At 39.7% G+C, this 27,040-nt stretch overlaps 1 long non-coding RNA gene across 1 annotated transcript; it reads right to left on the bottom strand.

Annotated features, from left to right (window-relative positions):
• LOC311444707 lies at window positions 1-26,708 on the bottom strand. The gene is made up of 4 exons (XR_014698007.1): window positions 26,594-26,708; window positions 26,426-26,453; window positions 2,610-2,756; window positions 1-1,670 (listed from the first exon to the last, which is right to left on the bottom strand). It is a non-coding gene; the product is annotated as an uncharacterized lncRNA (long non-coding RNA).
• Window positions 26,709-27,040: the final 332 nt, after the last annotated feature.

Genomic DNA, 27,040 nt, shown 5'->3' with positions numbered 1-27,040 from the left:
CAACATGCTAAATTAATTTATTAACAACACTATTTTTGCTAACGGTTCATTCACACACATCATTAATGATCACTGTTGCACATACAAAAAGCCTGGGCTTTAACACGCATAACTTAAATTGGCTGTAACCATGATGCAGCTGATGCAGTACAGTTAGTGTTGGCAACTGCCATCCTTGATGTCTCTTAGTCACGGAGGTCCAGGTGATCAGGCTTGGAGCTCTTTAATAAGCAGCTAAATGGGCTGTCTTCTCTCTTTGTCTTTCATCTTCACAACTTTACAAAGAGCTCATTTACTGTGTTGGTTATACTATTTTACTATGCTCATATTCAGGTTCAGGGATAGCTAATATTAATTATATCCTGATTAGTGCACTTATAATTTCTAAGTGTCAGAGGCCTGCATTTCAGGTACGAACCTCTTCACTTCAGCTGAAGGGACAGAGCACTATCCCACCCTGACAAAGCAAACAAAATGGACACTGGCACCTGAATCTGCTCAGGCCCCTGTCCTACCACATTGCTTAGGGTAGCCCAGAATGCACTAGTTTAGTTTAATCTCAGATCTCCTGTCTTGAGTCTTTTATGTTTCTTAGATTATAGCAATTGCCTACAGCAAGGTGAGGGTCTGGACTCCCTCCCTCCTGTGGAGGAGGGATGTGATGTGGGAAATGCCCAATGGAAAATAGAAGTTTTTTTTTTTTATCACTGTTATTGCCTTTGTAGCTCCTTCTTCTTTCCAAAACTCCTTACAGTCTTGCTTCCAGGAAGGTAGATATCCTCATTGCTATTGAACTGAGACATCACATCTATTGCCTGCCCCAGGACAGAAAGAAAACACATGTAATAGTCAAGAGCAGGTACCATGTCTCCTGTGTCCCCATAGCATCACTGTACAGCCCACACTTGCTTGCTTACTGATGGGCTGTGAGTGTGTTCCCAGGATGTTGTCTCCTGCTGATGGATAGGGAAACTGTCCATGGAAGAAGTTGTCCAAGTGTTGTAGACATCTGGATAGCCTTCTCTGCAGATTGCCAAAGAGTCCAGCATTTCCTGTTTGCGTGCTGTACATACATATGAGGACACCCTGAAGTTGCTCTGTACTTATGGTGTTGCAACAAAAAGCATATTTGATCTAGTGTCTTCTGGGATGGCTTGTTCCTTGAAACTAAAACCAGTCTTTTTCCAGGGTATTTTTCCAGGCATTTTCATGATAGTTCTTCCATGGCAACTGAAATAGCTAAGAAGATCAAACAGAATAATCCAAGTGGAGGGATGAATGGCAATGTCTTTGTTTAATAAAATTCAGAGTAGTACTGCTGGAATCTGCGTGCTTCTAAAAACACTGGCATGGAGGAAGTCTCCTTCCATACATGGGCACATGTACCCGGGGTGCCTCAGAGCTGTCTGGGAGAAGTTACACAAACAGGACCATTCTGTGTGGTCCCATTTAGGGCCATTCTTTGAGTGAAGCATGAACTCTAGTGGGTTTCTGAGTTGTGTTCAAGCACATAGCTGGTAGAAGTGAAAGCATGAAGGTACACAGTTTGTGTGAATGAGTCTCAAAATCACCCTGAAGGAGTCATACCCTCACAGACTGCACTAGCGTTGGGACTGATCATGTTGCAGCTTTGTCATTTGCCACTTCTAAACACCAGTGTTGTTGTTAATCTCCCAAGACAGGAACAAAGATATTAGGGAAAACATTAGAGTCCAGCAAGAAGCAAAGTTAAATAAAATCAATTATATTGTCTATGTGAGACAGCTTATCTCTAAACAGTTACATCTATGTATAAATAATCAAAACCATGCCAGATCTTTTACAGACTCTTCTGCAATTGGCAGGAGAAGTATCTAATGGATAGTAATGGATAGAAACTGCTTATTCAAGCTGTGCTTTTTTTTTTTTTTACATTAATAAGACATTACAGTAAATATTGACACAAAAAAGAACATTATTAACATTCCTCTTCACCCACATAAATCTGTCTTGCTGCTCTCCCTGAAATGGACAGATTCTTAAACTATTCTTAAGAACCAATTACACTTGACGTAAAAAATTTGTATGTGTGACGCAGTCTATGCATTACCCGAAATTTTTAAGGAGCGTTGGCACCTAACCTATGTTTCAAAGTAATTAAAAGACTGGTGAAAAAGAGTCACTTTCTTGCCTCAAAGAGCAGTAATGAGCAGTGTGAACCCTGAGGACACAACTGCAGCATTTTCTTAAGGTCTGCTTTGTAGTGCCTCACTATCAATTTACTCTGCATTTCCGAGATATAAAGTATCACAGAATCACAGAATTCCTAGGTTGGAAGAGACCTCAAGATCATCAAGTCCAACCTCTGACCTAACACTAGCAGTCCCCACTAAACCATATCCCTAAGCTCTACATCTAAACGTCTTTTGAAGACTTCCAGGGATGGTGACTCCACCACTTCCCTGGGCAGCCTGTTCCAATGCCTCACAACCCTTTCAGTGAAGAAGTTCTTCCTAACATCTAACCTAAAACTCCCCTGGCTCAACTTAAGCCCATTCCCCCTCGTCCTGTCACCAGGCACGTGGGAGAACAGGCCAACCCCCACCTCGCTACAGCCTCCCTTGAGGTACCTATAGAGAGCGATAAGGTCGCCCCTGAGCCTCCTCTTCTCCAGGCTGAACAAGCCCAGCTCCCTCAGCCGCTCCTCGTAGGACTTGTTCTCCAGGCCCCTCACCAGCTTCGTCGCCCTCTCCAGGCCCCTCACCAGCTTCGTCGCCCTAATAATAAAGTAATAATACAACTGTGCTGTTTGGCTTCCCTTGAAAGACCTTGTAAAGGCATGTGACATAGTATAATTAAAAAGCTGAAAGAGAACTCATTCTCATAGGTATCATTTAATTAATTCAGCATTTATATTTGACTTCTGCCAATTTGAAAATATAAAATTATTATTATTATTATTTTTTTAGTCTGTGAAAGACATTCATCAGTTTGATCATACTGATACAAGGAACAGATGATTACTCCTTTTCTTCATTTCCTCCTTTGAAATCTGACCTCTTGAAAGTCACCTGTGTATAGATTACAGTTAGACATTTTCACGGCTTGCCCTGGGATTGTGTACACAGTGACTCCAGAGAGATGTTTCCTCTACTGAGAACAGTGCATGGTCTGAACAAATCAGGGCATTATTGCATGGAGAGATGGCATGGAGGGAGTGTTCAAAGAAGAGGCTAAAGAACAAGGACCTAATAACTCTACACCTATACATCTCAAGAAAAATAAATCTGAGGCATGGGTGTTTTTCTGTCACAGAACAGATCTAGGTCCTATTGTGGCCCCATATAACACATGCAATCTGAAAAGGGCTTAAAGACTAAATGGCTTCTGTGCACTTAGTTCTTTTTGATCTCAAGCAGCAATGTTTTGGATAGCACAGCCCTTAAGCTATGCTAGCACATGGCAGATGAATGGCACCCCAGCTCATCACCTATCTGGGAGGCGGTATCTGAGCTTGCTCTCTCCATGGGCTTCTTCTGGACTTCTCCACCCGAGTCTCCAGCCTAACTGAAGTAATTCTTTCCCCATTGCCTTCAGGCAGACTGCAAGTCATCTTGCCTTCCTAAGTCCAAGTCAGCTAACCACTCAGCTAGGCACTGTGGTGTTGTGCTCATCAGTGCCTTAAAATATTTTAAAATGGAGAACCATGCAAAAGGCTGAGGGAAGTTTTAGAAATGCTTATTTTACAGCAGTTCGTGTAATTGTTCTCACTAAGAGGTATCCAGCTGATTTGAAATATATATTATTTATTAGACATTCTATGTGTCAACAAACAAAAAGAACCTTCATCTCCGACTTTATATTTTAACAGATAAAATGTGTTATTTTGTATAGTTGATATCCATATTTAAGGCCACTGTCAGACATAGGCAGTGAGAGGAGATGTGGCAGTGGGAAGGGTTGCAGGTGCATCTATGTCAAACCAGTCAGCACTAATATTGAAGCATTTATTTCTCTGTCATCTTGCTTGCATTCAGCAGGTGAACCCATGCCCTCTTGCAGTTGCTGTTTCTTTCTACAGATGGAAAGGAGGAAAGCTTGGCTTGAGAAAATCTGCATGATGAACAACGGCTAATTTTGGCACCTCCAATGAGAGCTCACTGTTTCCCTCAAGCCTGTCATCTCAATTAGAGAGGCTTAGTAAAAGCTTAAGGGACTCCTTTCTCCAGGTGGAGCCAAGCACAGGAAGCCAAGCTTCATGGGAAGGAAAGCATCTCTAAGTAACTCAGCAGAGCCTACGTTGTTCCCAGCAGCCAGATATGTGTTCATACTTTGAACATTTGCAGTTGCTGGGGAGTTCACATGGTTTGAGTTTGAAAGAATAGTTTGTATTTTCTTAGTCTGATTGCTGATCAAACGTACTTAGAGTTCTTGCTTCTAGCAGTGGCAAATTTATACACATCTGAAAGGAAGATGAGCTGCTTTCTCACTATGACAGGCTTGAGACAAAGCTAAGAAAAAAAGAAATGCAGAGTGCTTCATTAGCAACAGTGATCAGACCCACTGTCTACTTACTCAATTATACAAAATTATTAGGAGGAAAACTGTTTCTTGGCCTCCTAAGTAGGTAAAATTTAAGCCCTGCAGCAGGTTTTAGTCTCCCATTTTACCATAGTTTGCATAGCTTGCCAGAGCTTGCATTACTTTTAATGTTATTGCTTCCCAGGCAGTCCAATGCAGTTCTTCAAAAACCCTCCTTAAATAGTAGTGTCCCTGAACCAGTGGCTTCCAGGTTATGTAGAGCAGAAAGTAAGCTTTATTTCAGGGGTACTGTGATATGCATCTGCCAAGTACTTTTTTGTTTTCATTATGGAACTAGAAAAAGGAAGAAGTTTATAATGTTTCCATTGTTCTCCATATTTCAAAATTGGAAAAAAAAATGCTTAAACCTAAGTAACTTACTGGAACTTCTATGTTTGAAATGTAGACTGTGGGATTTAACCTTCTTGGTCAAGTAAGCCACATGGCAGTGTTTACTCCCCAAATGCTTTAATTGACATTAGTGCATGTGTGAGTATAAAGGATTTTTCAGTGATGTCATTGCAAGTTGCTTGGCTGAAAAATATTCTCTGGCAGTACTAAACAACACACTCACACAAAAAAAGGGTATGTGGGATGTTTATGTGATCCTGCAAGTCTTTCATCTTAAAAATATCAGTTTGCATTTTTTTCCTGTTACACATTTACCCATAGACAGTTCAAATTCTAAGAATAATTTCATCGCAGGACTTGTACAGATGTACTGTTCTGATCAATTCAATTACCGAGACGCCATGTATAAATGGATTCCATTTTTCCTCTTTTTAAGCCTCTTTGCATATATTTCAATAGCACTATCATAGTGTTTAAATAGGTGCATGAGAGGAAACCTTAAATTTAACTAGAAAAACTAGTACATAATTAATGGCTTTCTCAGTTTTGTTGACTGGACAGTGGAAAAGACAGACTGGTGGTGTGAGAACAAATATTTTAAGGATGGGATAAATGATAGAGATAGATTTGTATGTCCCTGTCTGTCCCCCTCCTGAGCTGTTGCAATATTTGTTCTTTCTGAGTGTTAAGGAGACCGTGTGGTGCTCAGAAGAACAAGAGGGACACGGCTTCAGAGATTTTCCTGAAGATCATGGAAGACCTGAGGCAGATCTTGGAAAGGAGGTCTCTCAGAGGGTTATCTCCTTTTGTAGCCATCAGCTCATTCATCCTCTCTGCCTGCCTTGTGACTGTACGGCAAAGCAAACAGGAACAATGTGGAGGAGGAAGGTGGGTGCAGGCAGGAAAAGCTTTTTCCCACTTCAGATCATCTTTATTTTTTACTGATAGCTAGCTGTTCTGGAAAAATAATTTTTGGAGCTTGTACAGCAGCATGAACCACAGAGGTATTAGCAGTAACATGTCCCCATTCAGAGCTGGTGCACCGATGACAGTTCTTTGGCAAAACAGTGGACCCCACAGAAACCTGCATTGGCAGCTCACATTTTGTGTTACTACTGTGTCTCAATTTTCTGTGGTTTGCAAGTCATTTTAATAACTCTCAGCAGAGTATCACTATATGCATTATAATATGAAGATCATGCGTATTATTCTGAGAAGAATTTAAATCCACAAGTACTTTGTATCACTTTGTATAATTTCCTGAAAATATGTGAAAACCAATCAAATTACTTTTATGAATGTGCAGTCTTAATGGGTACCTCTTCAAAGAGAATGGAGGAGTTCTGCCTGTTTCATTCTGGTCTCATTGTGAATTTCGATGTATTTACATTACTTCACACTAACATGGGAAAATATTTTCCAAGACAGTGTGGTTTGCTATCAGGTTAAGCATGGAAGCAAAAGAAAAACAAAACAAAACAAAACAAGGCAAAAGGAAGGAAAAAATAAAGTAACGTGAGGAGGAATGACTGAGTAGTGTACGATATTAGTGACAGCATTCTGGTTGATAATGCTCTGGCCGTACAAATATTCTTCTGCCTTCAGTTTGAGATATGAGTGAATGGAGGGGAGAACTATAGTGATCAAGCTACTAGTAAGAGGAGAGAACTGAAAATTATTTCAAGGACAGATGGTAAATTTGTAAATTTAAGACTTTTGAATTTTTCTGCAATTCCTCTGAGTATACAGTAACACTCTGAGGGTAAAAAAAAAAAAATAATAAAAAATGTTGGGCTTTATTCTTGTCAAAATAAGACAATATTAAGACATTCACTAGGATAAAAGATTTTAACACTGAAAATGAATTATAATGATGTCCACCTTCTACTGCTAGAAAAGAACTTACATGCATATGAGTTTAGGTCCGTATGTGGCTATACACTGAGAAATAAAGGATGTATTTTTGAGGCAGCCTTCACTAACTTCTAATAACATTGAATAGAACTTAGTATGACTTGCCCTGAGGGATCCAAAAAGCCTGTCAGGAACAAACTTCTAGTAAGCTCACATGTGTATTGGCAGGCTTGTTTTCAATAAAATTTAAATGTCAGTTGTTGTTCCAGAACAGGTGGCACTATAAAAAAATTGGCTAGGGGAAATGAATGCAGCTTACAGGGAAAATATCCACTTTCGCAGATTGGGAATAAGAAAGAACCTTCACACAGCTGACCTGTGAACTAGTGGTACTTTTTTAATGTGTTTTCCTTAAAATTGCTTTGAGAAGTTCATGCCTACAGATTTTCCCCTGTTACTGTTTGTTTTTATCTTTCTTTTATTCCATAGTTCAGTGCCTCAAAGCTTAGAAAGTGAGATCTGAACCATTTAGGAGTCTCTGCATGTGCCATTGTGGGCACTTGGATCAATGATGTGAACAGATTTGTACTGCTGTTATTCTGTTAATCACAAATGAGCTGCTCTGGCTTCAGCCTGAAGCAAACAAGGTCAGGATGGGGTCTGCAGTCTTCTAGTACCTGTGACAAATGATTTACTGGTTGGTTTACCAGTATAGTACGGATTTCCTCTGGGTTTGTTCTTCTTGTTTTATTTATTTGTTTGTTTGTTTATTTGTTTGGGAATTAAAACAGTAATAGACTGATTACTTAGCTTGATTCAGCCCTTTCTCCAGCAGTAATAGATTTTCTTTGGACTGGAAAAGGTGAATAACAAATCGAAGCCCTGTACTCATGGTGATAGAAAGACTGTCTTCAGATCTCTATTTTTTTTTCTTTTTTTTTCCTTTTTTTTTTTTTATTTTATTTCTTTATTTCTTTATTTTTTTAATAGTAATTTGCCAATACAATGCTATCTTTTAAACATCAAATAAATGGTGCACACTCAACATGTGAAAGCTGATTGCACCTTGCACCTCTTCTACTGTATCCTTCAGGCTGTGTCATGCAAAATGTACTCCAGAAGACAGTACAGATGAGTAAAATAAAAACAAACATATGAACACAAGAAATTAGAAAATAACTAACATATTTTCATTTTCATTTATTTCTTTATTTATGTTACCATTTTTCACTGTAGTGGAGTCAGAATGACTTCTGCCTTACCTGATCTTCTCAGAGTAAAGTGCAGTTGCCCAGACAGAATCAGTCTGCCTTTATACCAGTGAAAAATATTCTCATGACTAAAGGTTTGCAAGACTCCTTGAAGTAATCAAATCTGAAAAATTGACCAGAGATTTCTCTGGAAAACAGGCCTGTTGTACAATAGCTTACCAACCTTGAATCACCCCTTAGCATCTGGGGGCCATCTCTGTCTTACTGGTACAAAGAAGAAATCATCCTACATTTCCTACACTTTTTTTTTCCCCTAGCATTCCAGTGGTTCATAGCATTTGCCTTATGAAACAGAGGTGTCTTCAGAGGCTTTGCCTGACCAGGAAGCAAATGCAGTTAATTCAGTTTCTCTGTACCACCCTTACATTACTGTGAGAACATTACTTCAGAACTGGAGGACATGACCCTACGCAGTGCTACACAGTGCAACATAAATCTACATGTGTTACTTTCTTAGCATGAAGTAGGAGAACTCCTAGATGTTTGGATACTTAAATTTTTACTGTCTTCTTTTTCTTACCTAGAAAAAAAAAAAGAAAAAAAAAGAAAAAAAAAAAAAAAGAAGCTTCAGTTGGTCATTCAGACTTATTCACTTGTCACAGCAATTAAACTGAAAGCTGCTCAAAGTTACAGAAGAAAGCTATTCCTTGTGCTTTGCCTGTTTCATTTATGCATGGCTGGCAAGAAGTCTTGCTAATTGAAACATTCATTTAGGCTCTTTGACACCCTTCATTCCCTTCCTGCCTCCACATCCTTTGAGAGTGAAATGACATCTGGGGTGTGGGTTCCGTGTCATTGGTGCCAGTGCACTCCAACCTGCAAGCAAAATTTAACCTTTATCAGGTGCTCCGTTTATGGTTAGTAACAATAAAAAATAGTCCCGGCAGGAGTACAGGGAAAGCATGCATAGACCGTATAATAGACCACAAAACACCCACAGTGGGCAAAGCTCAGGAAATTCCTGACCTTAAAAATGGCCTGTTCAGTTCTGTGTAAAGAAAAAAAAAAATAATTCTCTCCCAGGCATTAAAATCAAGATTATTAAATTTAAGAGTAGGTTGTTCTCTTTCCTTGCATTCAATTGCCTTTGTCGAGTAACGATATATTCTGGTTCCTAAGAGCACACCACTGTTTACTCTGGTTACTAAAGGAATAAATTGTTCTAAGGATGCAGATGTCCAAGTAGTTAACATTACAGCCTACAGCTATTGCCAAGGAAATAGGAAAACCTGAGTTTCTCTCCTGCAGAACTACTTTGTTAAGCTATATTTCTTACTTATGTCAGCCTTAGTTTTCTCCTTTTACACAACAACCCTATGTGATGTTAATGGGTGCTGAAGCCTGTGTTCAAAGGTCATGGCTGGTGACAGTGCATTACATTTGTATGGCATAACATGTAAGCAGAAGTTCTTGGCTAAGATCTTCAGAATTGACAGTGTCTGTAGGAGACCTCCACTGTTGTTTACCCAGATTCAGTCCTCTAAGAACAGTTAGATTTGAAATCTAGGTATAATTTCTGAAGATTAAACGTCTTGTTTAACAAATAAATCAATATTTCAATTGAAAATCACTGATAATCATACAAAAACATTTGTAAAATTATACCAGATGAAGATGTCCTCTCTATACTAGTGTTTTATTTAAATACTTATGAGATTATATATATTTATCATAATATATTTTAAAAATGTTATTATATGATGTTTCTATGCCATTAAACTTTAAAGTGCAGGGACTTTTTTTTTTTTTTAATGGCAATAGGTACACTGTCAAGAAAATCAACCCACCCGTGAAAAAAAAATATTCATTTAGCTGTAAAAGATATGAAATAAATACATATGAAGATATGAAAAAAATACATATAATGAAAAATATTTGTTTTATGGTTTACTCTGTGACAGTTTGTGTAAAGGCTTAATATATCCTTTGTTCAGTTTGTTTGCTGATTTTTTGCTGTTAAAACATGCAATAAATTGACATCATCAGTAGGTAATAATTAAAAAACATTTTTCACTTTTTTTTTCTGATTTTTCCTTTTAATACTTAGAAGAAGTTAGCAGAAGCCTTTGTATTTAATATTGTATACATATAAAACCTATCAAGGTATTTTATATGTTTCATGCATCCAAACTTAATTTATGTTGGCATTTGTTAGTCAGGTGTCACTGTGCACCAGGAAAGCTCGATTTCCTTTCATGGTCACTGTGAGTAATGCAGTGTCAAAGGCAGAAAATCAGCAGCAGCAACTAGACTAAAACAGGGAAGAATTTTGTCTATTACAAAGTACTGGAAAGGCAGGAAATTTGAAGTTGAGTCTAAAGCTAAAATATAAACAATCAGAAAGTTAATATATGCTTGGATCTCTGTTGAAATATATACACTGTTAGAGCTGAAGTATGAAAGGAGATTGATTCTTCTCAATTTTTATAGCAGCAACCGGAAATGGCCTGGGCAAAACACTGGAAATGTAAAAGGAAAATGGAATCTATGTTCAAAAAACATTAAAAAAACTGGTCTCTGTTCATGGGAGTTCAGAGCCTCAGAACAGGGGACACAAAACTGAGTGTGCTCAGTGCCTTCCCTGCCTTAGTGGGGCTCCAGGCTCTCAAGGTAATACATTCCCTTTTGATGGAAAGCAAATGTTCCTCTATGTGATCTTTTTGATTCCTCTCATCTCCAGGGCTCCCTAGAAGAAGATGAGGCAGGATGAAGGCAAGAGTCTGCTGACAGCCATGTTCTGTGTTGTGAACTTTAGCATTCTGCCCATTGAACCAACAACACCAATGTCTACCTGCCTATGTCTATTGCTATATATGACCCTTAATACCCAGGACTCTGTCAGTGGCTACTATTTAGAAGTCCAAGAATTCATCTGTAGAGTTGGAAATTTATTTTTTTTATTATTATTTTTTTTTATTTAAAGCAAGATGACCCATTCAATATAAAGGAGTGATCTTGTTAGCTCAGCTTCCCCTCTGCACATCTTGTCATTTAGCATCAATAACAGGCTCCACTGAGGTCTCTAGGTCCAATGACAAGAGACTTAAAAAGCTTGTTGTGCCTAGAAATTCACAGAATCACAGAATGATTAAGATTGGAAGGTAACTTTGGAGGTAATCTTGTCCAATCCACCTGCTTAAGCAGGGCCACCAGAACCAGGTGAGAACCTTAAGCAGGATGATCAGAACCATACTCAGATGGCTTTTGAGTATCTCTGAGGATGGAGACTCCCCAACCTTTCTGGGCAACCTGTGTTAGTGCTGTGTCATACATACAAGAAAAAAAGTGTTTCCTGATGTTCACATAGAACCTCATGTGTTCCAGTTTGTGCCCATTGTCTCTTGTCCTGCTACTGGGCATCATTGAACAGAACCTGGCTTCAACCCCTTTTGTACCCTCTCTTCAGGTAAATACATACAACATTAAGATCCCCCCAAAGACTTCTCTTTTTCCAAGATGATCACTCCCAGCTCCCTCAGCCTTTCCTCACAGAAGAGGTGCTCTGGTCCCTTCATCATCTTTGTGGTCCTTCCCTGGACTCCCTAGTAGCTCCATGTCTCTCTTGAACTGTGGGTCCCAGAAATGGACACAGCACTTCAGGCCTCACCAATGCTCAACAGAGGGGAAGGATCAACTCCCTTGACCTGCTGGCAATACTTTGCCTATCGCATTCAAGAATACCACTGTCTGTTTTAGTGGTGAGGGCACACTGGTGTCTCATATTCAATGACTTCTGAGGTCAAATTTAGGAGACATATTAACTAAATCGATTTTAGAGACATTGTCAGAAGGTTTTCTCTGCCTTTGCTGATAATAATAACCTGTGGGAGAAGAAGTCCCACCTGACAGAATAGTCTCAAAGCCTCCATGTCTGGCCAGCTGAACAGTTCATTCATGTCTATTTTGTTGTAACCACTGGAGTTAATAACTCATGATTTCTTCAGAAATTTTTCTTCCAGCTCATCAGCAGTTTCCCTCAAATCCTACTTCTAAGAAGGGAAGATAGAGCAGTTTTAATTGCAAAATACTCTGCTGCTACTCACAGAACCAAGTAATTGCTGAAAACAATTATTTACAACATTGCTTGTAAAACTTGGTGTGTTGCCAGATGGTTTGTCCATTTCTGTCCTGAGACTGCTCAGACTGTGCAACATTTTGCAATGAGATAAGAATGGTTTAGTGCTCCTTCTGTGGACTCTGCTGTCCAGACTGTTTCCACATCACACATCAGTGGTGCATTCTTGTAGATGTATGCAGACAACCATCTCTAATATCTGCCCTTCCTATGGGGCTGTTGTTATAATGCTAGCAACCCAATTCTCTATTATTCTTTAGTATTGACTCAGTTCAAAGCTGCCATTTTCTTGTTGCTTTTCTAACTGCTTCAAGTCTAGAATTACTTTATCTCAAACCCTCTGCTAAGAGTACTAACTTTCAAGGGCCTCTTCTCTTGTGAGTAGCTGAAACATGAGGATCTAAGGCTTCAAGCCAGGCTCAGGTTTTTGTTGTGCTGGTATGAATGGAGCTACTCCAGTTTTAATCAGTGTAACTAGGGGAAACATCTGGGCCTTCTTAGTTCAAATTTCTGGGAGTCATACTGGAAAGCAAATAAAAGACCGTCACTCTGCTCTGTATTCTCTTCTGGATTTGAATGGTTCCGATGGAATTTTGAAAAATGTTCATTGGTGGTTTTTAAATTATAAACAAAAAATTCATTTCTAGGCTTTGTAAATAAAGAGCAGATATACTTTAGGGAAAAACTGCAGGTATAGTGACTTCATTTAGGGTGCTCAGATGAAGGGATGATATAACAGTTATTAGCGAAATAGCCTTACCTCATGGGCTGCATATACTTAAAAACAATCATCCAATTGAGTATCTCACTTGAGGATATGAGATAAATGACACTAGCTAACTTTCACAGCCAGTGTTTGATGCACCTTCTGCTGCAGATAACCGGTTTTGGAATTCTTAATCTTAAGGAGACTAGATTTGGAGAGGTGATATAAGGGATATCAGTCCATATGGTGTAATGTATATGTTGTTGAAAAACCTGACAGAAAGGAATTGGGAATATTCACAGGTCATTTCCCCTTAGAGGGAAAAGGTTTTGGAGTTATGAATGTTATTTCAGATCCCTTCTTCCTGATCATGTGGTTTTGCTCAACACATAGCTCATTTGTTTGGGTAGCACTTTGGTTGGCAGAATATATCTTTGAGCAAATGTTATTCCCAAAGTCGGGGTCATGATCTTGGAAGTGCAAGTGGAAATGGGGTCATGGGAAAAGCTGAGAATTGCTGAAATGTGGTGAAGGCAAAGTAATCTATACATGTTTACGTTAACAGCAACTACAAAATGGTTCCCCCAGGAACTCAAATGAAGTTATTACAAGGGATAAGCAAGATGGAACTAACAATGTTTAGGCCTGCTGTTCTTCAAAAAAAATAATTTAAAAAAAGTTTAGATAGTCCATATCTTTTTAAAATCTAAACTACATGGTGTTATACCCTTTTAATCCCAGAAATCAGGCTTTCTGGGGAAGTTTCCTTTGAGTGTACATGGAATATTCCTCCTTTCTATCTAACAAGATAGTGTTAAAACTTTCAAATATCATGTGTTATGATATATCAGAGATGTTAAAGTATATTTTTATCTTCATTTTTTTAAAAAATAATTATTTCCATGCATATGTTTGTTTATTTTTCAGCAGAGGACTTTTCCAGACCTTAAAGTTTACTGGTAGAAAAACTAAAACTAGAAGGGAAATTTGTTGTTACAGGCAAAATCTTGGGGTTGCCTGCTGTGTACAAGTCCTTAGGCCTGCAGAAAGTCTTTCACAGGCGTAGATCTGCATACTAGGAGCTTACAGCAGTACAAAGCTAAGCATCTGTTGCATAAGTTGCTGCAGAAGTAGGGTTGAGCTATGTGATTGCCTCAAAAAATCTGGCTGCCACAGGCAATTTGGCAACTGGCTTGAACACCTGAGTGCCAGATAGATTTGAAGGCAGCTGCTCTGTTCATCCTTCTGCATTGTATGACACATGGCAATTTCTCTCAGGAAAGGCTATTGGAGATCTTAAGGCAAATCCACTGCATCATTCTGTTTATCCCTGCTCAGTTTAATGTTCCCTTTCCCACATATGGCAGCGATTGTGCTGACAGACTGCATATGATGGAGCCCTTGGCTCCAGTACTCAGCAGTAATTTTCTGGTTGTTAATGAATGTCCTAAACGTTTGATCAGTATTTTGGTCAGTTGGCTTACCTGTCTGATTCAAGTTGAGTACTGCTATTGAATTTTTATGTTTCGATGTCTCTTCAGCCTACTTACATGAATGGTATAAAGCTTCTTAAACAACATCTTTGTTCTAGCTCTCTGTTCAGCATGTTTTCAAAGGATATCAAAACTAAACATGAACAAATAGTAAACAATTAGTACTTAAAATCATGATTTCAGACAGACTCCTATCCTGAAAACAAGCCTGCAATTGCCCAATGAGTATGTGAGTCTTTTTGTATTGCCCTTTGTGAAGTAATTGCATGATTCTGTGAAAGAGATCGTTTTTGTAGTTAAAATGATATAATTTATAGATAGCTTTTATCTCCTGTAAGATAGAATATATTTTTATACAGTAAATACTTTGTTTATATCTGGAAGATTTTATTCATGGGTGACCTCCAGCCTCATTTTTTAAGTGAAATGCAAATTCTGCAGAAGTCAATAAAAATTCTAAAAAGTTTGGAGGACCAGAAACCCCTACAACTTGAAGAATTCCTGTGTGGGCAGCTTTTAGTGTGTAAAGGTGAAAGTCACTGTGATGTCCCCCTCCCTCTGTGCTTTACAATGCTGGGGGAGTGATAAATATGGGTTGGAAGTAGGAAAGCATGAATAACAAATGCACTGGGTTCCTCTTTCCAAGTTTCAGAGAAAACCTAACAGAAAAACCATGCAGTACTGAACAACAGCACTACATACTTACAGCTGTGTTAATTTTTCTTTGTGTTGTACAAAAAAGATGGATGTCTTTAAAATGACATATCTCAGAGCAAAAAAGAGCTAATCCTAAGTAGGACCTCATGATAGTCCTCCAGTAAGCATCTCTACCCCTGTTCTTGTCCAGATAGTTTGGGTGGGATGATTTGAGGTGCTCTAAGGCTGGGAGATGACTGGAGGTGTGAGGAAGGGGAAACAAGGCAGCAGTTTGGTAGCAATTTGGGTATTTGAGAGAAGCACTTCAGGACCAGTGCAACGTTTTGGGTGAAATCAGGTGAAATTGATTATTGAGCTACTGAAATGGCATTACTAGGCTAACAAGTTAACATTAGTGAGCTTTCAGACATCTTCCTTGTTTTTCTTCAGCTAATTTTTTTTTCAAGTTATCTCACAGCCCCATGAGGTAGAAATTCTGCTTCCAAATGAAATCTTATTTAACAGAGCACTTAGTAATCAGCAAGATGTGGATCACAAAATAGTCCAAATATATAAACTTTTACTTTAAGTAGAATACTTTTAAAAGCTTCCAGCTATAAGAAAACAAAACAAAACAAAAAACACAAACAACAACAACAACAACACAATAACAAACATTATAAAAAGATCCAGTCTTTGTGAAAATAAAATTTAAATCCTCGGCTTCTCTGTTTTTAAAATATTCTTATTTGACTTTTGATGACATTAAGCATCTAATACAAAAAACTTTTTGTCTTGTATTTCCATTTAAACATAGTGATATCTGTAACAGACAGAAAGACCCCATATTTCCTTTTTTTTAAACCTATTATTATTGTTATTATTATTATTATTATTATTATATTTAATTCAGACTGAAAAATCATCAGGAAGTCAAAACTGCCTGCCTTAACCAAGTCACCTTGTGCTCTGTGTGACTGGCAAGTAATACATGGGGTACTGTTTAAACTGTAACCTTTTCTGCAGATTCAGTCTTGCAGTCCCAACAGGAATTAAGCAACTGAAACCCAAACTCCAACGCCCACAAGGAAGTCACATAAGTGATGTGAGCATCTGAGTGACCTTCATGGATAATGCTGCCCTTGCCAGGGCAGGGGTTGTATTTCATTTTTAAGCTGGGTAGCATGTGAAGTAGACTGGAAAACAGTGCGAGCAATAATATATGAAAAATGTAAATGCTGAAACTCTGCACTACTCCTATGAGGAAACTCAGCAATTGCTTATGGATTCCCATAAACTAGACTTTCTGGTCTGTATCTATGCTAGCTGCCCTTATATGTTATATTGTCCAGGGACTGAACTACACTGTGTGGTATTTGTTTTGTTTTGTTTTGTTTTGCTTTGTTTTGCACTGAATGAATCTAAGGTACAGGCAGGCAGCTGTTTTCACCAGTGTCATGTAACACTGTCCATGTCTGTATTAAAGACAGAACATACTTGCCTTCTCTGTTCCCTTTCCCACCCATCAGTCAGTCAAAAGAGGCTACCATACCTCATGACAACCAAACACTGCTCCTCAGTATTTCCAAAAATATCATGTCAATGTGCTTCTTAGGATTGTTTTCAGCAAAAATTTCACAGAATCACAGAATCACAGAATTTCTAGGTTGGAAGAGACCTCAAGATCATCAAGTCCAACCTCTGACCTAACGCTAACAGTCCCCACTAAACCATTTCCCTAAGCTCTACATCTAAACTTCTTTTGAAGACTTCCAGGGATGGTGACTCCACCACTTCCCTGGGCAGCCTGTTCCAATGCCTCACAACCCTTTCAGTGAAGAAGTTCTTCCTAACATCTAACCTAAAACTCCCCTGGCTCAACTTAAGCCCATTCCCCCTCGTCCTGTCACCAGGCACATGGGAGAACAGGCCAACCCCCACCTCGCTACAGCCTCCCTTGAGGTACCTATAGAGAGCGATAAGGTCGCCCCTGAGCCTCCTCTTCTCCAGGCTGAACAAGCCCAGCTCCCTCAGCCGCTCCTCGTAGGACTTGTTCTCCAGGCCCCTCACCAGCTTCGTCGCCCTTCTCTTCACCCGCTCAAGCACCTCCATGTCCTTCTTGTAGCGAGGGGCCCAAAACTGAACACAGTACTCGAGGTGCGGCCTCACCAGAGCTGAGTACAGGGGGACGATCACCTCCCTAGCCCTGCTGGTCACACTGTTCCTGATACAAGCCAGGATACCGTTGGCCTTCTTGGCCACCTGAGCACACTGCTGGCTCATATTCAGCTGACTATCCACCATCACTCCCAGGTCCTTCTCTGCCTGGCAGCTCTCCAACCATTCCTCTCCCAGCCTGTAGCTCTGCTTGGGGTTATTGCGCCCCAGGTGGAGGACCCGGCACTTGGCCTTGTTGAACTTCATGCAGTTGACCTCAGCCCATCGGTCCAGCCTATCCAGATCCTCCTGCAGAGCCTTCCTACCCTCAAGCAGATCGACACACGCACCTAACTTGGTGTCATCTGCAAACTTACTGAGGGTGCACTCGATGCCCTCATCCAGATCATCGATGAAGATATTAAAGAGGACCGGCCCCAGCACCGAGCCCTGGGGGACGCCACTAGTGACTGGCCTCCAACTGGACTTGGCTCCATTCACCACGACTCTTTGGGCCCGGCTATCCAGCCAGTTTCTAACCCAACAAAGCGTGCGCCAGTCCAAGCCACGAGCAGTCAGTTTCTTGAGGAGAATGTTGTGGGCGATGGTGTCAAAAGCCTTGCTGAAGTCAAGGTAGACCACATCCACAGCCTTTCCCTCATCCACCCAGCGCGTCATTTTGTCATAGAAGGAGATCAGGTTCATCAAGCAGGACCTGCCTTTCATAAACCCATGCTGACTGGGCCCGATCGCCTGCTTGCCCTGCAAGTGCTGCGTGATGACTCTCAGGAGGATCTGCTCCATGAGCTTCCCTGGCACTGAGGTCAAACTGACAGGCCTGTAATTTCCCAGGTCTGCCCTCCGGCCCTTCTTGTAGATGGGCGTCACATTTGCTAGCTGCCAGTCAACTGGGACCTCCCCCGATAGCCAGGACTGCTGATAAATGATGGATAGTGGCTTGGCCAGCTCCTCTGCCAGATCTCTCAGTACCCTTGGGTGGATCCCATCCGGCCCCATCGACTTGTGCACATCTAAGTGCCGTAGCAGGTCACCAACCAGTTCTTCATGGATAGTGAGGGCCACATCCTGCTCCCCATCCCCTTCCACCAGCTCAGGGTACTGAGTATCCAGAGAACAACCGGTATTGCTGCTAAAGACTGAGGCAAAGAAGTCATTGAGCACCTCCGCCTTTTCCTCATCTCTTGTAACTAAGTTTCCCCCCGCATCCAGTAAAGGATGGAGATTCTCCTTAGTCCTCCTTTTTGTGTTGATGTATTTATAAAAACGTTTTTTGTTATCTTTAATGGCAGTAGCCAGATTGAGCTCCAGCTGAGCTTTGGCCTTCCTAATTTTGTCCCTGCACAGCCTCGTTACATCCTTAAAGTCCTCCCTAGTGGCCTGCCCACTTTTCCAAAGCTTATAAACCCTCTTTTTTCTCCTAAGATCAAGCCACAAGGACGCTAGCCTTGTTGTCCCTGCCGATCCTAACCCGAAGGGACTCGACCTTGTCATTTCCAACCTCAAGTTCTACAACCTCGAAAGACTCTCTAATATAGAGAGCCACACCACCACCCCTTCTGTGCTGCCTGTCCCTTCTGAAGAGCTTATAGCCAGGCATTGCAGCACTCCAGTCATGAGACTGGTCCCACCACGTCTCCGTGATGGCAACCAAGTCGTAGCCTGCCTGCCGCATGATGGCTTCCAGCTCCTCCTGTTTGTTACCCATGCTGCGTGCATTGGTGTAGATGCACTTCAGCTGGGCCATTGCCTTATCCTCCGGCCTTGCCATTGTTCCCCCTGGCACAGCCCCAATAATCCTAGCTTCAGCCCCATCCCCCTTCCTACCTGGTTTAAAGCCCTCTCAATGAGCCCTGCCAGCTCCTGGCCCAGGATCCTTTTTCCCCCAAAAGACAGGGACCCGTCTGTGGCCATCAGGCCAGGTGCTGAGTAAAGTGCCCCATGATCAAAAAACCCAAGATTTCTACGTTGGCACCAGCCCCAGAGCCACGTGTTTAACAGGTGGGCTTTCCGTGTCCTCTCTGAACCCCTCCCTGCCACTGTAGGGATGGATGAAAACACCACCTGCACTCCCGCTCCATCCACTAACCGACCCAGTCCCCTAAAGTCTCTTTTGATAGCCTTGAGGCTTCTTTCTTCGATGTTGTCACTGCCCGCCTGGACTATCAAAAGAGGGTAATAGTCAGAGGGGCGTACCAGGTTGGGAAGCTTCCTGGCAACGTCCCTGACCCTGGCCCCAGGGAGACAGCAGACTTCCCTACGGGTAGGGTCAGGCTGACAAATAGGGCCCTCAGTTCCCCTAAGAATCGAGTCTCCAACAACAATAACCCTCCTGTCTTTCTTGGTGGAGGCAGTCCTGAGGCGTGGAGTCGACCTCCTCGCCCTAGGCATCCTCCTGGAAACATTTGCTACCTCTTCCTCAGCTACTGGTCTGTCGAGCTCCAGGGCCTCAAACCTGTTGCATAAGGGCACCTGGGAATGCGGGGCCGGAAGGGGAGGGCGTCGCCTGCGATGTCGAGCAGGGACCTGTTTCCATTCCTCCTCAGCTCCCAGATCCCCTCCCTCTGCCCGACGGCTACAGGGCAGGGGGTCCACCCCCATTTGAGGAGTCTCACCTCGGTACCTCCCCTTGAGGCCCTGCAGGGAGTTACTCCACAAGTCTATCTCTTGCTCACACTCCCTGATGGCCCTCAACCTCTCCACCTCCTCCTTGAGCTCTGCCACCATGCGGACCAGGTCATCCACCTGCTCGCACCTCACGCACGCAGTTTCTCTGCCTCCCGCCGATGGCAGCAACAGGTTCAGACACTCCTTGCATCCGGTGACCTGAACTGCGGTATTTTTTAACGGGTAGTCGGTCTGGGTGTGTACCGACTTCCTGGAGAGCGCGCCGTGCCTGGTGGCGACCATTATCACCTAGCTATGGCTGTTGTTGAGGAGGTGTTGTTTGTGTGTAGGGGGAGCGCTCTGCCCTTCCTGCGCGCCCTGCCTGCGCGAGCTGCCGCGCTAACTGCCGCGCCACTCCCTTCTGACGCGCCACGCCCTGTTTGCCCGCCCTGTTCGCCGCGCTCCTGGCCGCTCGCGCTCCCTAGGGGGAGCTTTTGAACGCCTGGGGAGAGGGCGCTGCCGGCTCCGCCTTCGCCTCGTCAGCCTCCCTCACGAGGGCTGCCGGGTCCTGGCGGCTCCCTCAAGTAGGCTCGATGCCGGAAAAATTAGCCCTGCCTGGCCCGATCCCCCGCTCCGCTGCAGAACGCGTCTGCCCCGGAGCTGATCACCTCGGCAAATGGCCAAAATTTACTGAGGATTTTCTTGCCATGTCAAAATCCTGCTATTCATTCCTGAATTTTTGTTATCCTTGGTATCTGTTCTTGTTCAGGTCTATATACTGATTGCAGTAAACCAATAAAGGGTAGTTTCAGCAAAGCTAAAGGTGAAAGCCAACAATTACAGGTGAGAAGGTGAAAGCCAACAATTACATTTGTATCTCAGAGACAAACCCAAAAGTGACCATTTCTGTTGGTTGTCGTACACATTGAGTGTATGGTACGACAGGTGAAATATTCACTTCATTCATTCACATATGACAGATGACATGTCAAGCAACAGAGACACTTACATTGGAATATATGCAGGCTGCAATGCCTGCACTGATGGGGTGACTGAGACACTAAAGCCTGTCATCTGTACCAAAGTTGAGGTGAGCATATTTCCCCAGATGAAGCAAAACACTCAAATCCAGGTGAAAACTGGTTTAAAAACAGCCCTAAACACCAAGGACTTCTGCCCATGCAGAGAAGCAAACTCTGCAGGCTGGCTAGATGAGAGCTCTCCACTTAGCTGTTTGGCTCCAGGCCCATGTAACCATGACATGTATTCTCGGAAAACTCTCACTTTTAAAGGGCAAAAAATATCTGAACACTTTTTGTTCCTGAAATTTGTGCCTTTTTTATTAATAAGTATTTTATGGCTTATCTCTGTGCTTGTCTGACTTTGACCTTTCAGTTACTAATGACATAATTAGTCTTTGAACTTGTATATCACTTCACAGCTTCTCACTTTCCCACAAAGGCACTGGTGCTCAGTAGTATTTCCACCTCTTCCTACTTTTGTGTCCCCATTTGTGCCTCCTCAGTATAGAATAAATTCAGCCAACACAAGCATAGTTTATACCAGCTGATTAGCCTTCAGGTTTAGGATAAGGAAATGCTTTGATACAAAGTTCTGATTTTCATCATTTTTTAAATGTTTTGTGGGAAATAAAATTCTTTGCTGGTTTTTCAGTTACACTTTGTAAAACAAAAGAGAATAGTTTAAACAATTAAGGTATTACATTTAAAATTTATTCCTTCTTTTTGAACAGTAAAAGCAGAGTACAAAATAAGTCTTAAGGTTAATTGACTTCAGATCAGGTAACATGACTCAAAACAAAAATCCATATACTTTTATCCAACCTTTTTCAGAGAAGAATTCGGTAGATATTGTTGTGAATCTCTGTGAGAGAAGGTCTATTGTCAGAGGAAACTGCTTCCTCATGATATTTATGAAAAATACAAGGGAAGAAAAACAGCAGCAGAACTACACTGTGACAGATTTTCATAATCCTGACCATCCAGAAAGATAGGACACTGTCATCTACAAAACAGATGATAATATATGAGAAGTTAAAGAAAATGACCTGTCCTCTCTTCTGTAACTCATATTTATCCCAATTTTGAACACAGAGCTACAAACCTATGCCATGACAGGTTTGAGAGGTCGTACGGCAACAGACAAGGAATAAGAGAATTAGATTACAGAGGCTCCACATCAGCTTTTAAAAATTGCTATTCAGGAAAATCTTAAACATATGAACATGACTAGTTGAAAGGAATGCCTCTTCTCTTACTAAAAGGGTGCCTCTATTTTTTTGAGCAAGTTGTAAAAACTAATGGCATTTGCTGGACTCCTGACCAAGCACAAATAGTACTCTTCTTGTTTGAACACATGCAAATGAAATATTTAAGGTATAAGAAATTTGCATACGTGTAGGAGGGAAGAGTTTCTGGTTTTAAATTTCTGATTTTAAAATCTTTTTAAAATGTAATTGCTTCCATGTAAATATGTTTATTTAAATAAATCAAATCTTTTCCACCCAAACTGATAAATTCTAGATTTGATTAACATATTAGCCCACAGTTTCAGACTTGAGGCCTAAAATAGCTTTTCATGCATGCATCAAATTAAATGTCTGATGAGCTGACTCAACAGACATTCTGAGGTAGCTCCTTTCACTACCTTTGAAAATAGAGTCACTTAATTAGGTCTTAAAATAGAGAACAAGGAATTTAATTTCAAGCACAATGGCAATTATCTTTAAAATTATTTAGCTCTGTAGCTGATTCAGATCAGCTAGTTTTTGTAGATTTAGACTCAAAAGCATGGTGTTGCTCAAATATAAGTAATGAGAATTACAAACAAACCTTACATTCCAGTAGAGTTATCATCAGAATGAAATTTGTTTGATTTTTTTTTTGTAAGCTGGTCTTTGAGTGAAAAAATCCAGTTTTTCTCTGTGTTACTTTAGCTTTTTTTTTTTTTTTTTTTTTTTTTTTTTTTTTGCTATAATGCTGTTTGATTTTTATTTTGTAAATAAGTTATTAAGTTATTTATGAGTTGCTATATTGTAATTCAGAAAGAAGTCACAGTTGTGAAAAACAATGGAAGTCAAAGGTACCTGTAGAATGACTGCTATGACTGTATGCTTATTTGTGGCATATGGCTTAACCACTCTGTGTCTCCATGCCTTGTGGGGTCTCAAGATATGTGGAAGCTCATTTGCTACCACAGCTGTATTTTTATTACTGTTTCTGCTTTATTATACTAAATATAGAACATTCAATACATGAACACTTCCTGTTCTGCTAAGAATTCATAGTAATTTAGAATTCTTTTATGAGCACAAATTTTACAAACCATGCTGCAATTTAGCAAGGTATTTGAATATATGTCTCACTTAAACATGCAAGTAGCCTCGATACTGAAGTGCCTTAATTAATCAAGGTACATGTAAAGTACAAGGAGAGTCAGAAATACGAGAACACCCTTCAAGCAAAAGAAAAATTAAGTTTTCGTTGGAAGCTACTGTACCCCACGACATTTTTCTGCACACTGTTGGCAGTCATTTGAAGTATCTAAAGCCCAGCAAATTTTCAGAAATTGAATTTTTCTTTGGAGGACTTCATTTTAAATTAGCAATATCCCTATCAATAACAGTGAGCAATCCACAGGCCTGGTTCCAAATTCTATGTTTTATTTGGGAAATATATTCAATACCTTCTTCTCACTTATTATGTCTGTCTTGTGGTTGTACAAGTTGTTCATTGAATAAAATAAGTGAGGCAGAATATACTTATTTTATTAGCAGTAAATGCCCAGTAGGCAAATTTCAAGTTGTAATTGTAATGTATACTGAATGTGCATAAAGGCCAATATTCACTTGTATGTTCAAAAAGTCAAGTGTGTAAGTCCTCTTCTGGGACATTTTTTGTTGAATATAAATATAAATATAAATATAAATATAAATATAAATATAAATATAAAATGCATATTTTTATATATATATCACTTGGTCAAGGTATAAAACAGAACACATATATATGCATACATAACATTTATACTCTATGTTATTATCTATAATATAGCATATATACAGTGTTTTATATATATTTTGTATAGCATATATATTGGTTTGTGTATGTATATATATATTTTATTCCTGGTAAAACATTTAGAATCCATATTTAGAATAATTCTGATTTGTAAACAATCGTTGTTGTAGTATTAATATGTTATATAAAACTGTACTATATTATAGTTTATTATATTAAATATGTTGATATATTTCACATAAATTCAAGCAACTGTATTTATATAGACATCAACATCATCTAGAATTATCATGATCACAAAAATGAACATGTAAAATAGACAAAAGTAATACAGAGATGAGGCATCTTTAGGGGCCAGTACTTTCCATTTCCATGACCAGATCATCCATCCCTTTTACCAAGTCACACGAATAAGACAGAAAAGGCCATAAAAACTGATAGCAGGTTTTGTCCTGCTGCCTTGTGACTTAACGATTCACAGGAAATGCATTCCAAGTGGATATTCAAAAACAGTATAGATATCAACTCTTATCAACATTTTCAGAGAAAATAAAGTTTGCTGTCTTCTCAGCTGTTTGGACAGCCTCTAACAATGTTTGTGTGAAAAGCATGAAGTGTTCTTTCTCAGTGCATTACATCTTGCATGTTTTTGAAGTTTTTGATAAGACCATTACATCATCAGCCAGATGATGCATGTATTTCTTCTGAACGTAGACTTTTTCACATTTACTCGTCTCAACAGTATCACCAGAGACTTCAGTGTAAATAAGTGCTCCATGATTCTGTTACACAAGAGTCAGAGGTTTCACCTCCTGACATTGCAACCCACTGAGCAGAAACTGCCCAAAAGATTCAGCCAAAAAAATGCTTCAATAGTTTTTAAGTTCCAAAATATTATTTGCTACACATTCATTTTATTAATTATAACCTAAGTACCCCAATTTGGGGATGTATTTCACATTGTTCCATGCTCTGGAATGCATGTGGACTGAGCCTCTATTTCCCTCCTCCCTTTTGTGCCCTGGAAATAGATAGGAATAGGCCAGTGCAACAACAGATGCATGTTAAATATGTTAGGGGTTGTTGCTGTTTTGCCAATAGGAGCACAAGAGTTAGATAAACTGCTCCAAACCATTGTGCTCCAAACCAAGCACAGAAACTGTCTCATGGCTAAAAAGATGGATGTTTCTTAGATTGGTTTCCCAGCAAAGAAAAGACTCACTGTACGTGACACAAGTCTTTCCTTGTTTTCACTTGAAATTAAATAATCTCCTACATAATGCTTCTGTGGCAGATACTGTATTCTGGGATTTGACGTTTAAGAATGCCACGATGATTAATGACATATTCTGCTAGGAGAGCACAGTGCCATAGCATTACTGCCAATTCTCATAATTACCTGCAATAACTTCCCTTAAATCCTGAGCAGTATTTTTTTTTAAATGCAAAAAACTCATTCAGTCATAGAGTAGGTCTATATTTATTCTGCAGTTCTTAGACAGAGAAGTCAGATGAGTTTCCTATGACTATTTTCTTTAATAACATTAATTGCTTCACTTAATTATTCTGCCTGGTTGAGAACAAGCCTTTTCTGATTCACATACTGTGTGTACTTGGATAGGGTAATATTATTAGTAACAACCACAAAGTAGTGCCTCAGATCCTGTAAAATATTCATTCACTTTTATCAAGAAAACTGGGTGTAGAATAATAAGAAGAATTAATCTTTCCTGTCCTCTGGTAGTGGGATTTCAATTTGGTGCTGATGTCCTGCAAGCAATGTAATCTCATGCTACATTAACTCCTGACATTTTTAATATTGGCAAATTAGTCTGTAAACAAGAAAGTTAACTCTTCAAATAAAAATAAAATTTACTAAATGAGTAGATTTTTCATTTTTATAATAAGATACTGATATATTAATCCATCAGTTAGGTAGTGCATAGTCTATACAATGTTATCTCTTCATGTATATTTTTAAATGTTTAAAAATGAGAAAGAGAATGCAAGAAAGAGAGAAAAAGGGAAATAACCTATTAGTATTGAATTCAAAAATGAGATGACCAGTAGTAAGGTAGTTGAGAACACCGGAAAAATGAAATTCAACTCTAAAGCATACATGTAACTAATTATTCCAGCAATAAATGAAAATAAGAAAAAAAAATGCTCTTTTCCTTCATTTTTTAAGTTATTTATAACTTAGTTTAATTTTAAGCCAATGAGTAATTCTACAAAAGTTGTTAAGATTTCATAGTGATGTCAGCCAAATGTACGTGAACTGCTTGCTAGTGTGTACTACTGACATTTTCAGAGATGCATCAGTCGTATCAGTGTGACAAAAAAGCAATTTGCCACAGTCTTGGAAAGTTTTCCTATATTATAAATATCCTTTATCCTTAACAGCACTTGAGATCCACTTTAGCAAGGTTAGTACCTCAGCAGGAAGCAGCTTTCTAAGGAAAACATTGTTTCTTTACTTGCATAAAGTGGACTCAGGATGGAGAGAAGTCAATATTAAGATTTCCAGTAACAAAACATTTAATCATGTACTTAATTTTAAGCAAATAAATATATCACCATTTAAAAATACTTACAAAATACCTATACTGGTAAATTCTCTTTTTATTAATTTCTTCAAAGACATGATTAGTGCTTACCTTATCCCTCCAATGTCCTCTTGTTATTCTGTCAAAAAAAAACAAAAAACAAAACAAAACAAAAAACAAACAAGCAAAAAAACAAAACAAAACACCATCACCAACAAAAACAAACAATAAAGATGCTAAAATACATAGTATCTGTTTTTATCTGAGGTTTACACATACACATATAATAATACTGTAACCGGTTATTATCTCACTTTCAGAGTGATCAGTGATGAAGTCAACAGGGCTAGTTTTTACATGGATGTTTTCTTGTCAGGGAACTTATGGACAGATCGAATTACTCCTTAACTGTATCATGTTTACTAAAAGACAAATGTGTGGCAAAGCTAGATGCTGCTTACAGCTCTCAAATTCAGATAGGCAGTGTGTTTCCGCCTCAGTTCAATGCACTCTGGAGCATGTCTTTTTAATGTTAATAAACTTCTCCTTCAAGTCACAGATTTTATAGGAGTATCCTTTCTAATTGCATGCTGAACTTTTGGTCAAGAATACCAGCCGATGAAATTGGTGCCTTTTGTATCATGAAATTAAATCTTTATACAAAACTGTCTATATTCATAGGTACTATATCAGTGGGAGGTTCACAGCTATTATATGATAATGGAT

The sequence above is a fragment of the Aythya ferina genome, assembly GCF_964211825.1.
Source record: "Aythya ferina genome assembly, chromosome: 1".
NCBI classification, from domain to species: Eukaryota; Metazoa; Chordata; class Aves; order Anseriformes; family Anatidae; genus Aythya; species Aythya ferina.
This window is presented reverse-complemented; position numbering and strand designations above follow the sequence as displayed.